This window comes from Xenia sp. Carnegie-2017, unplaced genomic scaffold, assembly GCF_021976095.1.
Source record: "Xenia sp. Carnegie-2017 unplaced genomic scaffold, XeniaSp_v1 HiC_scaffold_21, whole genome shotgun sequence".
Lineage (NCBI taxonomy): Eukaryota > Metazoa > Cnidaria > Anthozoa > Malacalcyonacea > Xeniidae > Xenia > Xenia sp. Carnegie-2017.
The window spans coordinates 6,634,278-6,645,066 of record NW_025813484.1 but is presented as its reverse complement, the minus strand read 5'-3'; the positions used below and the strand labels follow the sequence as shown (position 1 = coordinate 6,645,066).

The 10,789-nt window shown below is 33.6% G+C and overlaps 1 long non-coding RNA gene across 1 annotated transcript; it reads right to left on the bottom strand.

The window, feature by feature from the left end:
* Positions 1-6,944: 6,944 nt before the first annotated feature.
* Positions 6,945-9,606, bottom strand: LOC124444901. The gene is made up of 2 exons (XR_006948050.1): positions 9,071-9,606; positions 6,945-7,038 (listed from the first exon to the last, which is right to left on the bottom strand). It is a non-coding gene; the product is annotated as an uncharacterized LOC124444901 (long non-coding RNA).
* Between the last annotated feature and the right edge of the window lie 1,183 nt (positions 9,607-10,789).

The following is a 10,789-nucleotide window of genomic DNA, read 5'->3' as shown; positions in this document are numbered from 1 at the left end:
CCGTACGTCCTGTGTCCCAAGTGCATGAGTCACCATTTTAAATATGGTGATAGCCGGGAGGGCACATTGTATATACACTTTGTATATATATATTTGATGATTCTCCGTATAAAACAGTGCTCGATGCCGAGAGCAGAGCGTAAATATGTGTAGTGGTGTTGAGAAAAAATCACAAAACTACAGATTCATCCCGACAAGCCTGTTTCGTGATTGCTCACTCTTCAGGGGATTTAAATCCCGAAATTTCGCAATCACGAAACAGGCTTGTCGGGATGAATCTGTAGTTTTGTGATTTTTTCTCAACACCACTACATATAAATTTTACATATTACTTCACTGTTCTTTATCTTCCTGAACTATCGGATGTACATTTTCTAAATAATGCTGACTACATTAATTATGTCTTAGAAAATTTTTTGTTGTTTTCAAATAATATACAACAGAAACATTTGTGTAACACGACATGTGGTCGTGTATATATATATATATATATATCAAACCATTTACAGCTATTTTTACGCGTTATGGACCACATGTCGTGTTACACAAATGTTTCTGTTGTATATTATTTGAAAACAACAAAAAATTTTCTAAGACATAATTAATGCAGTCAGCATTATTTAGAAAATGTACATCCGATAGTTCAGGAAGATAAAGAACAGTGAAGTAATATGTAAAATTTATATGTAGTGGTGTTGAGAAAAAATCACAAAACTACAGATTCATCCCGACAAGCCTGTTTCGTGATTGCGAAATTTCGGGATTTAAATCCCCTGAAGAGTGAGCAATCACGAAACAGGCTTGTCGGGATGAATCTGTAGTTTTGTGATTTTTTCTCAACACCACTACATATAAATTTTACATATTACTTCACTGTTCTTTATCTTCCTGAACTATCGGATGTACATTTTCTAAATAATGCTGACTGCATTAATTATGTCTTAGAAAATTTTTTGTTGTTTTCAAATAATATACAACAGAAACATTTGTGTAACACGACATGTGGTCGTGTATATATATATATATATATATCAAACCATTTACAGCTATTTTTACGCGTTATGGACCACATGTCGTGTTACACAAATGTTTCTGTTGTATATTATTTGAAAACAACAAAAAATTTTCTAAGACATAATTAATGTAGTCAGCATTATTTAGAAAATGTACATCCGATAGTTCAGGAAGATAAAGAACAGTGAAGTAATATGTTAAATTTATAACATAAAATCAATTAATTTTCATGTAAAAATTCTTTTATCACAAAACTGTTTTATATTGATAAATCCACCTTCATCGTATTACCCAAACATATAAAGAGGCCCGTTTTTACATAACTACGTTCGAAAACGACTTTTCAATTTTTAATAACTCTTTTATTGTTGCAACAAAAAAGCATGTTGTAAAAAAACCCAAACTAAATGGTTACAAACATTTAACTTTATAATACAATATTTTACTAAATTATTTGATGCCGTATAACCAGATTCATAAAAATATCGTGCATTTTGATCAACAATGTAAAATTTAAGTAACGTGGCAATTCAGTAACATTTTGCCTATTTTTTGCTATTGAATTATGAGAGTCGGTACAAAATTAGGATCGACTTCCCATGAGACGCGTAGGTTGTCGGCAAAGAATTTTATTCATATTTAAGAAATCAAACATTTTTGTGTCCTGGGTTTTAAGTATATATATATAGCTAGCTCTCAACTGTTTTTCAAAACAACAAAAAGTGGCTAAAGACTGGAGATAACCAAAGACTCAATAAAGTTTGAAGATCAAAAGCATAGGTATTGTAGCAGGTTTTCTATCATATATATATTTAAATAGATTAAATTAACTTAACATTGACATAATAATTATGTTTGCACCTGGATGATCATTTATAGATTTACCAGGATGCAAATTATACCAACCAATTCTTTTTCTCCTTTCTCGAAAAACAAAACAGCAAAATGAATTATTAATTTTATCGTTACATGTTTTTTGTTGTAGATGTGCAGGTTAGTAAAGTCCTGATAAAGACTGTTGGTGTTGACTCTGAAGATGAGTACCGCTAAGGGTATCGTCATATCAAAATTTCAGTTAATACCAACATCAACAGTCCTCATCATGATTGCACTAACCCTAAATTCATCGTGTTTATTTGTGCCATGCATAACAGACATAAACAAGCGTTAATCGATGCACGCAAGCGTTATATTTAAAGATACATTTTTGATACGCACAGTACGAAAAATAGTTTAATAGTTACTTAAACGTATTATGACACCTTTTCCATTTTTTACACAACTTATGTATTTTTTAACAGACATAAACAGGTTGAGAAAGTGAACTGGGATTACACTGAATTGAATAGAATGAAAATGAATATCCAAAACACAAATAAAAATATCATATTGGTACTAGCAGGATTGATGGTCATCAAATTTTCCCTGTTTTGCAACAACACCGTCGAAGCGAAGCCTATCAGTACCAAGAACACGTTTAAGTACGTCAATTTAATAACTGAAACTGGAAAATATCTTTGCTTCAAAAACAACCATATCACGGGAGAAAACTCCCACAGTCATCATGGTAAGTTATTCTATTGCTACATATCCAATACGTTCAATAAATAATGATGAATACAGCGCAAAGTACAATCATTTAATCATCAAATTTCTACGTATTTCTAACGAAGAAAACATAAGGCACATCGCGTATGTACAGAAAACGTATCTTAAATCGAAAAAATCTCGTACCTATGGCATACCGGTCAATATTTTTTAAGGGAGTGTCGGTTAATTTTAACCCATAATAACCTAGTGTTCACCTACTATTTAGCCAACTTTCCATAATACTCAGCGAATATTACTGTACTGGTCTTTTCATTCAACAGTCAGGAAGGCTCCCCTCCTCCACTGCCCGATATGCCTCTGTTCGTATGTCTGAAAGCCCCCGCCCTCCCCAATACGTACCAAGAATTGTGTTATTTACGTAATAAGTAGCGAAGCCATAACGATTTTCGATTGCTGTGGTAACATTCTTGTGCTCATTCAATGTAAAAATGAGTCAAATTAGTTTCTCAAAGAAAACTATGCTAATTTTAATGAAAGTTTCGTCACAGCAGAAGTAAAATCATGACTTCGCTGCCGTTGTGTACGTCTTTTTTCAACATTGTCGTGATGTAACGAATTAAAAGTGAAAATTCTGATGGCTTCAACTAGACTTTTCTAAATATTCCAATTCATTTGCTGGTTTTTATTAAGAAAATACAAAAAAAACAACACAAAGAACTGTCGAAAATTGTTGCTAAGGAAATCAAAACCTTAATTGTCAATTATTTTGCAGCCAGTTTGCAATTGACCGTGCCGCGTGCATAAATTAAACTTTCTATAGTTTCAAAAGTTGATGTTACTAACGACCATATCATTGTTGCTAAGATGTAACCCTGAGATATCATTGGTAAATAAAAAAGTGTTGTTGTACTAGGAGTCAACGACAAGATCATACTATATCACACCGATACAAATTCAAAGTCAAACACCTAACAAATAAAACTTTATCGCCTTTTCAAACGTCCTTCCCACACTTGTTAAATTTCAACATGTTATTATTGTTGATCATATTTATTCTATAACAAACTTTTAAAATAATTTCTGAATGCCATAGGGTCAATTGCAAATAGCTGCGTAATAATATATTTTCACATATAACTATTTTTGTCGTTATTTCGTTTCCCGCATTGAGAGAAGGCAAACAAACTATAAAAAACTGTTTTTAAACAAACTGAAAATCGTAATAGATTTAAATGAAGTATGTAGCTAATAATAACTAAAATTGTAATATGAGATTTATCAAACTAATAAAATTGTTTTTTCCATGACAACAACGTATAAGGGGGTTTACGCCAAAACCATTTTTTAAGTTCTTGTACGGCAATCTTTGAAATGTGTAAGAAAGATGACAGACAAGCAGGAAAGTTACAATTCTTTTCATTTTCTAGCAAACCTGAAGAAGCACACCATTGGACTAACAGGGAAAGTAATAATCAAAAGAAAAGGAGCATATTTGGCGATGGACTCAGCAGGCAATGTTTATGCAAGTGTGAGTATTTTATTACTTTAATTACAAGAAATAAGATCAAATTGATCATTATTTTTAGCAAAAGCATGATTAAGCCAAAATTACTTCATGAATGGTAACCAATGTATGAAATAATTTTTTTTTCTCGCCAATAGAAACAGAAAACAACTGAAACTGAGTTTATTGATGTGAGAAAACCAAATGATAGTTACCTATACATTCAATCAAACAAGTATCCCAAGCTATATCTTAGCATCTCCAGTAATGGTTCAGTCAGTGGCACCAGCAACATAGGACAAGGTGATACAAAATTTGCAGCCTTGGCATTTTAACAATTTGTAAATATCAACCCTTACTATATTCCAAAGTTTGAATACCATCAATATTTATATATTATATATTGCATTAGTAAAATATTTATTGTATCAATAATTTTATTTTTGTCATTCATGTATTTTTTATATGAAATAGATTGTGAATAAATAATTGCTTCAAATTGAAGCTTTTAAAATTGTTCTCAGGTCATTTATGGAAAACCAGTACTGATTAGTTATCAAAGCCACTTGTGTTTTGTGTATTTCTACATGGATTAAATGCCTGATAATTTTGAAGTATTTGGAATACGAAATGTAATCCAAATGACTACAAAAACCTTAACACAAAGCTTTGCACACAATTTCCAATAATAATGTTTTTTGTTGTTGTTGACTGACGTTTCGACAACCTTAGCGGTAGTAATCTTTGACTCCTTAGGCGCGAAACAGTGCTGCCACTCTGTGTATGCACATTTTACCTACCAAAACTTTATTTTCCACCTACTTCTCCCTGCGATGATTTTCTTTGTTTTCCCCTACTTTTCCCATACACAGCAACATAGCCCTCTATTATATACCTACGTCGGATCATTGAATTTTTTAGTCTGTTTTAAAAAAATGCATACAAAAAAAGATTTATTGAAAACTAAGAAAGAACATCTAGACGACAAAGTTAGTAATTTGGCGTAAGAAGTAATGACATGCAGGTGGCACAAATGACACACTGAGTTTAAGTTGTTGATCTTCGATTGCCATGTATGGTCACAACATGATTGGTGGCCCAGGCCGGGCATGAAATATGATCGTCTAGTTCCAGTTTTCTTAAGATGTAAAATAACGCAAAATTTTTATCGATTCTATAAATTGGCCAAAACTTGCGCATTTTGTTTTACAAAATGATTACATTTAACCGTTTTCTGTTCAAAATAACTGATCTCGAATTAAGGCTTGATCAAGCATCTGGCACAAAAGTTGAAAACAAAAAATAAGGAGCGCCGCCATTACTAAGGGACCAACTTTCGAAAATAAGGAGCAAATATATTGTGGATTTATTGTTGGAGAATTGTTGGAATCATAGTTCAGAAGTACGAACTGATTAAATAATCTCATTTACGATCATAAACTGGTCAATCCTTTAAAATTACAAGCCTTTTTTACGAGTGATTCGGAGTGAAACCTGTATGCGTTTTGTTTTATACGGTCGATTATTCTTTCTGACTCGCTTTACTATGGCCACAAAGGTTGTTTTCATCTTCTGCGTTATCTTAAAGCATGATTTGGCCATGTGTTGCTACGTTTTCCATAGTTTTGTTAAAAAATCTTTCGATGTGTTGGTCGCTTAGTACGGCGGCGGTGGCTTAAAAATTTGTTTACTACAAAAGTACAATTATAGTTGCTTGATCCAGTCTTTTTTCGAGATCAGTAGTTCAGGTAGTCGAGTATGACGTCATTTGTGATTAGAACTAAGAAAGTGGCCACGAGTCGCCTTTTAACTGGCAAACAAATTGGTTTTTCCTTCAGTACTTGAATACTTGAAAGTCAAGTTGTTGCAAATATCAGGCGTACACGATCTAAAGGATTGAAGAATTGCTATTGGTTAGCTTACGTCACTTACTAAAATGATGGCTGATCAAAAACAATAAACATTCTTCTTATATATAGGATTGTAAATATTCTACTAGTTTGGTTGATATAATTTTTGAAAACTGTAAAATTATTGATCGTTCTAACTACTGGTTATTATTCATAGAAGCCTATTACATATTCCCATTCATCGTATCAATCCTACACTGAACCATGGCAATTTACCGTTTATTATCAAATGACGTGTAGAACGTTTAATCACGAATTTACAATTTTTAATTTAAGAAACGTTCACATATACTACCAGTTATGACGTGGCAAGCTAATGTTACATACAGATCGAGGTATTGTTTCCGATCTGATGAAAAAAAATGTTATGGATAAAGACAATCCAAAATCTATCGTAGATCATCGACATGATCAATCTGTTTTACCTTTTTTTTAAAAAAATGGGGTCTGCAAGCATTTTGAGATGCAACTCAGTATGCTGAAAATATTTCAGGAAATTAAAAATAATGTACAATCAAATAATTTTTGAAAAGCTCACATATTCTACCGGTGATGACATGTAATACTTCGAAGCGCTTAGGCCTGTCCAACACTTCTCGAAGCGCTTAGGCCTGTCCGCTGAAGCTGGGGTAGCTAGCTTTGCTGGGATCATTTCGCCTCATATTTTTTATAATGATTTTGAAATTTCGTTCATATGAAGAGCGGGCCAGCCCGACTTGGTGACAACATTTCAAGCGGGCCAGCCCGGCTCATATGAATGAGAATAAAAAGTGCCCGGCGAAATAGCTTGCCCAGCTGAAAATAAATGTTTACTTTTCACGAATTGTTTTGTATTTTACTAAGTATTAATATTTGGTTCCAGCCGTTATTTTTTATGGTTGATTAATTGCGTTAAGATTTTGTTGTAGAAGACGAAGTACAAATCAATGTTAAAAAACCGGGCTTTTTTCTTTTCTTTTTTTTCAAATACTTCAACCGTTTTTACTAAGTCTTTTTCAATGTCTTCATTTGCGCATTCAGGGTAAAATTGATGTAAAGACGCCATTATTCTTGCAGATACTGTGAAATAAAAAAAAACAAATAATTTTCTGACGTCAATTCCATTTAAAACTTTTTAATTAAAATGCAAAATACTTCACCACAAGAAGTGAAAAGGACTTTCACGGACAAACTCTCGATTTGTATTGTCTTATCTTATATACGCCATTACTATAGACCAATGTTTGCTATGGAACACTACTTCAAAATATGCGGCAATATTCTCATGGCTACACAAAGTGCACAGCTACATTATTTTTCTTCTTTTGGTTTATGCTTGTTTATATAATGGTTTATCACGGGAAAATAGTGTATAAATTTTCACACACAAATATGTTGCCTGAACCACGGAACGCAAAAGAAGAAATGAATATGTTGCCAATAGTACGGAGCGAATCGTTAGAATGCAAAGATTTAATAAAAATTGCAAAACAGATGTTGGAAGGTGTGAGAATGCCGTTGCCTTTGAAAGTGAGGCAGTGCGATGGAAATTTAGAACAAGAGCCACTAAAGTGAATGCAATGTATGGGGACAACCTTACAGAACAAGCTTCAGAGATCGTAAAAGTACGAAACAAGTACAATGTAACTTCGAAGAAAATAAGCCAACGTAGTTTTATGTTCACATATGGTCATAGTTGTTGCAACTTCTCAAGAAGTCGAGCAACTTTGAAAGCAAAAACAGTTGGAGGATTTGACTATGTAAGTTCTTTTGACTTAGATGCAATATCAAAAGGCTTTCAGAAAACACATCACAATATAATTAGTGCTCACCAAGGGGCTGGTTATTGGATATGGAAACCTTATCTACTACTTAAGATGTTGACATTGCATATGAAGCAAGGAGACATAGTTATGTACCAAGATGCTGGGTCGTATTTCATTCGATCTGCTGGACCTTTACTAAAACTATGTGAGGATTCTGACGAGGGTATCATTGTGTTCAGTCTTAATCATGTGGAACATACGTTCACTAAACAAGACACTTTTGTACTGATGAACATGAGTATACCAGAAGCAGAGGATTCCTGGCAACGTCTTGCATCATTTATTTTGTTGCGAAAAAGTTGCAATGCTATACAATTTGTTATGGAGTGGCTAGCCTATCTTACAGACAGACGTATTGTTTCTGATGACCCAAATGTTATGGGTAAAGATAATCCAAAATCCTTTATAGATCATCGACATGATCAATCTGTTTTATCACTTCTTTCTAAAAAATGGGGTCTACCAGCATTTCGAGATCCAAGTCAGTATGGCGAATATTTTTCAGGAAATGAAAAATACTTACGGGGACCCTATGATCAAATAATTATGCATGATAGAAATAAATCTTAATAGAGTCACCAGTTTGGTTTATTTGGAGCAAAATTTGACAAATTTAGTTTTTTCCACATCAATAGATTAACGAACAGTGGGGTGGCTAGGATTTTTCGAGTGGGGGGGAGGGAGGTGGCACAAACTAAAAGCCATTTTTGCCGAGGGGGGCATCAAAATTTGTCCCACGTCAGTCGAAAGCGAATTTGCAACATTGATCACAACATAAATAGTTTCAATTTTTTAACTTCTCAGTTAAACTTGAGTAGATTCGTACAATCTTGGCGTTATAGCGTTTTGTAGATTGATTATTGATTCCATTCAAATGTTTTTATATACTCACAGAATTCACAGAACTGAAGTATTTCAATGAGCCTTAGACGTAGTTATTGCTATATGTACACTTTTGTGTCTACAAGTTTCTGTCTATGAGTGTCAGTACACGATCTCATACAAGTTCAGTGATGTAGTTTAATTATGACAAGCATCAAAATATCACATGTTCTTCCTTGCATACTTGAAATATTCTACAAGTACTGTGTTTTTTTTATTTTCAAGCAATAAAAAATTTTACCACTCGGCATCGTAATCATGTCATTCTTGTGAAAAATTATGAGATAAATTATTATGACAAAACAAACATCAAATGAGTATACAAGCGGAAACAGCCTTGAATTCCCGGTTCCTGTGACATTCCAATTAAACAGAACATAATTCAAAAATTAAACGAGACTCACCTTTAAGTCGAAGTTTGATTGTAATTCTTTCTTGTGATCAGGAACACAAGTTCACAGAATCAAACAGAGAATCAAACTTCAAAAGGCATTCTGCAGTGCCCATAGCTGATGACGACAGACATCCAACACTTACATATGTGCATATGGATGCTGCTACTGTGTGGCTTAAGACTTGGGTAGCATATTTCACCTTCATCTTTGCAAAGTTGTTTGGTGCAATGTGCTTATCAGTCAGTTTAGGTGCTGCTCTTATTGACAACTTTTTATCTTTATTGTAGAAATCCACAATATCCTGCCACTTGGCTGTGAACTGGTTGAACTTGAAAGTGTATTTCATCAAATTATTTCTAACACGTTTGATCAGATGTGGTGGATCAAACATCAAATAAACCTTTCTTTGATTGTGCATAAACAAAGGACTCTCTGGACTGATGTTCAGGTGCTTAGCCAAACTTTGAAAATTGCTCCCCAAATCAGACATTACTACAACAACATTCAACCCCAGTGCGCGAATTAACGGTGTGCAATGTGCAATTTTATAAAATTAATCAAAATTGCACATCGTTTTTTCTGAACTAATTCGCACACTGTTCAACCCAATTCCTTCAACTTTGTCAATTGCATCCTTCATCAGCTCTTCCATTTCTTTTCTAGGACATCCTCCATTTACCAATACATAACCAAGTGGTTGCTTCCATTTTCCCGAAATGCTTCTGAGCAAGAGGACAAGTGCTGAATTTGCCAGTTTATTCGTTCTTGTGCCACTTCCATAATCTTCAAGGCCAATTATTTTGTCATTGGCTATATCATAGAATAAGTTGGTTTTGAGAGATATCTCGTCCATACACAAATTACATAATTTCTCATTTTCTCTCATATGGTCCACTTTTTTCTTTATGATATTTAGTGCTCCCTGAGATATTCCAGTTGCAGCTGGCATCTTAGAGATGTATCCGCGCAATGATGTTTTGGAAGGAAGAATGAATACTATCGAGAGCATACGATAGGCTCTTCCACTAGCATGATACAAGGACACAGCAATGGACTTCATCTGTGGTGAGTATCGTCTCCCTTTCTTTTTTCTTTCACGAAGCTTAATTTGCATTTGCACAAAATGAGCAAGGTTTTTAGGCAGCTTTTCCAATGCTTTTTCCAAATTTTTATGTGTTGATGGATTTTTCTTTGCATGCGTAAAACGACTTATTTTCCTTGCCTGGGCTTTTAGTAACTTTTGTTGTTTTTGTTTTCTAGGTGTATTATTGGATAGTATAGCACTTGTTTAGCAAGAAAAATCCGAAGTTTGGCTTTCTGTACTAGGCCCACTTTCATCAACTTCGTGCAATGGTGAATGTGCATCTGGTGGCTCTAAACATAAACTTAAGAGTAATAACTAATTCAAAGTGGTGACCAAAAGCTTGAGATGGAAAATAAAATGCAAAATGAATAACTTTAGCTATAATTACATCTCACCAATACTAATGGTCAAGAATTAGAACTGAAATAGTTTCCCATGTATTTTTGGACTCAACAATGAAATCATACAATAGAACTTCTCATACCATCTTTCCTTTTTTCCTGATCTTTATCCATTTTAGATTTTTGGCTGTAAAATAAATTTGTTAAAATTTGTCTAATTTCATCTTGAAACTAGGTTTGGTGTTTACCTTGTATATGTGATTGGTCCACTCTTTTAATTGTTCTCTGTTTTGTCACAGAATA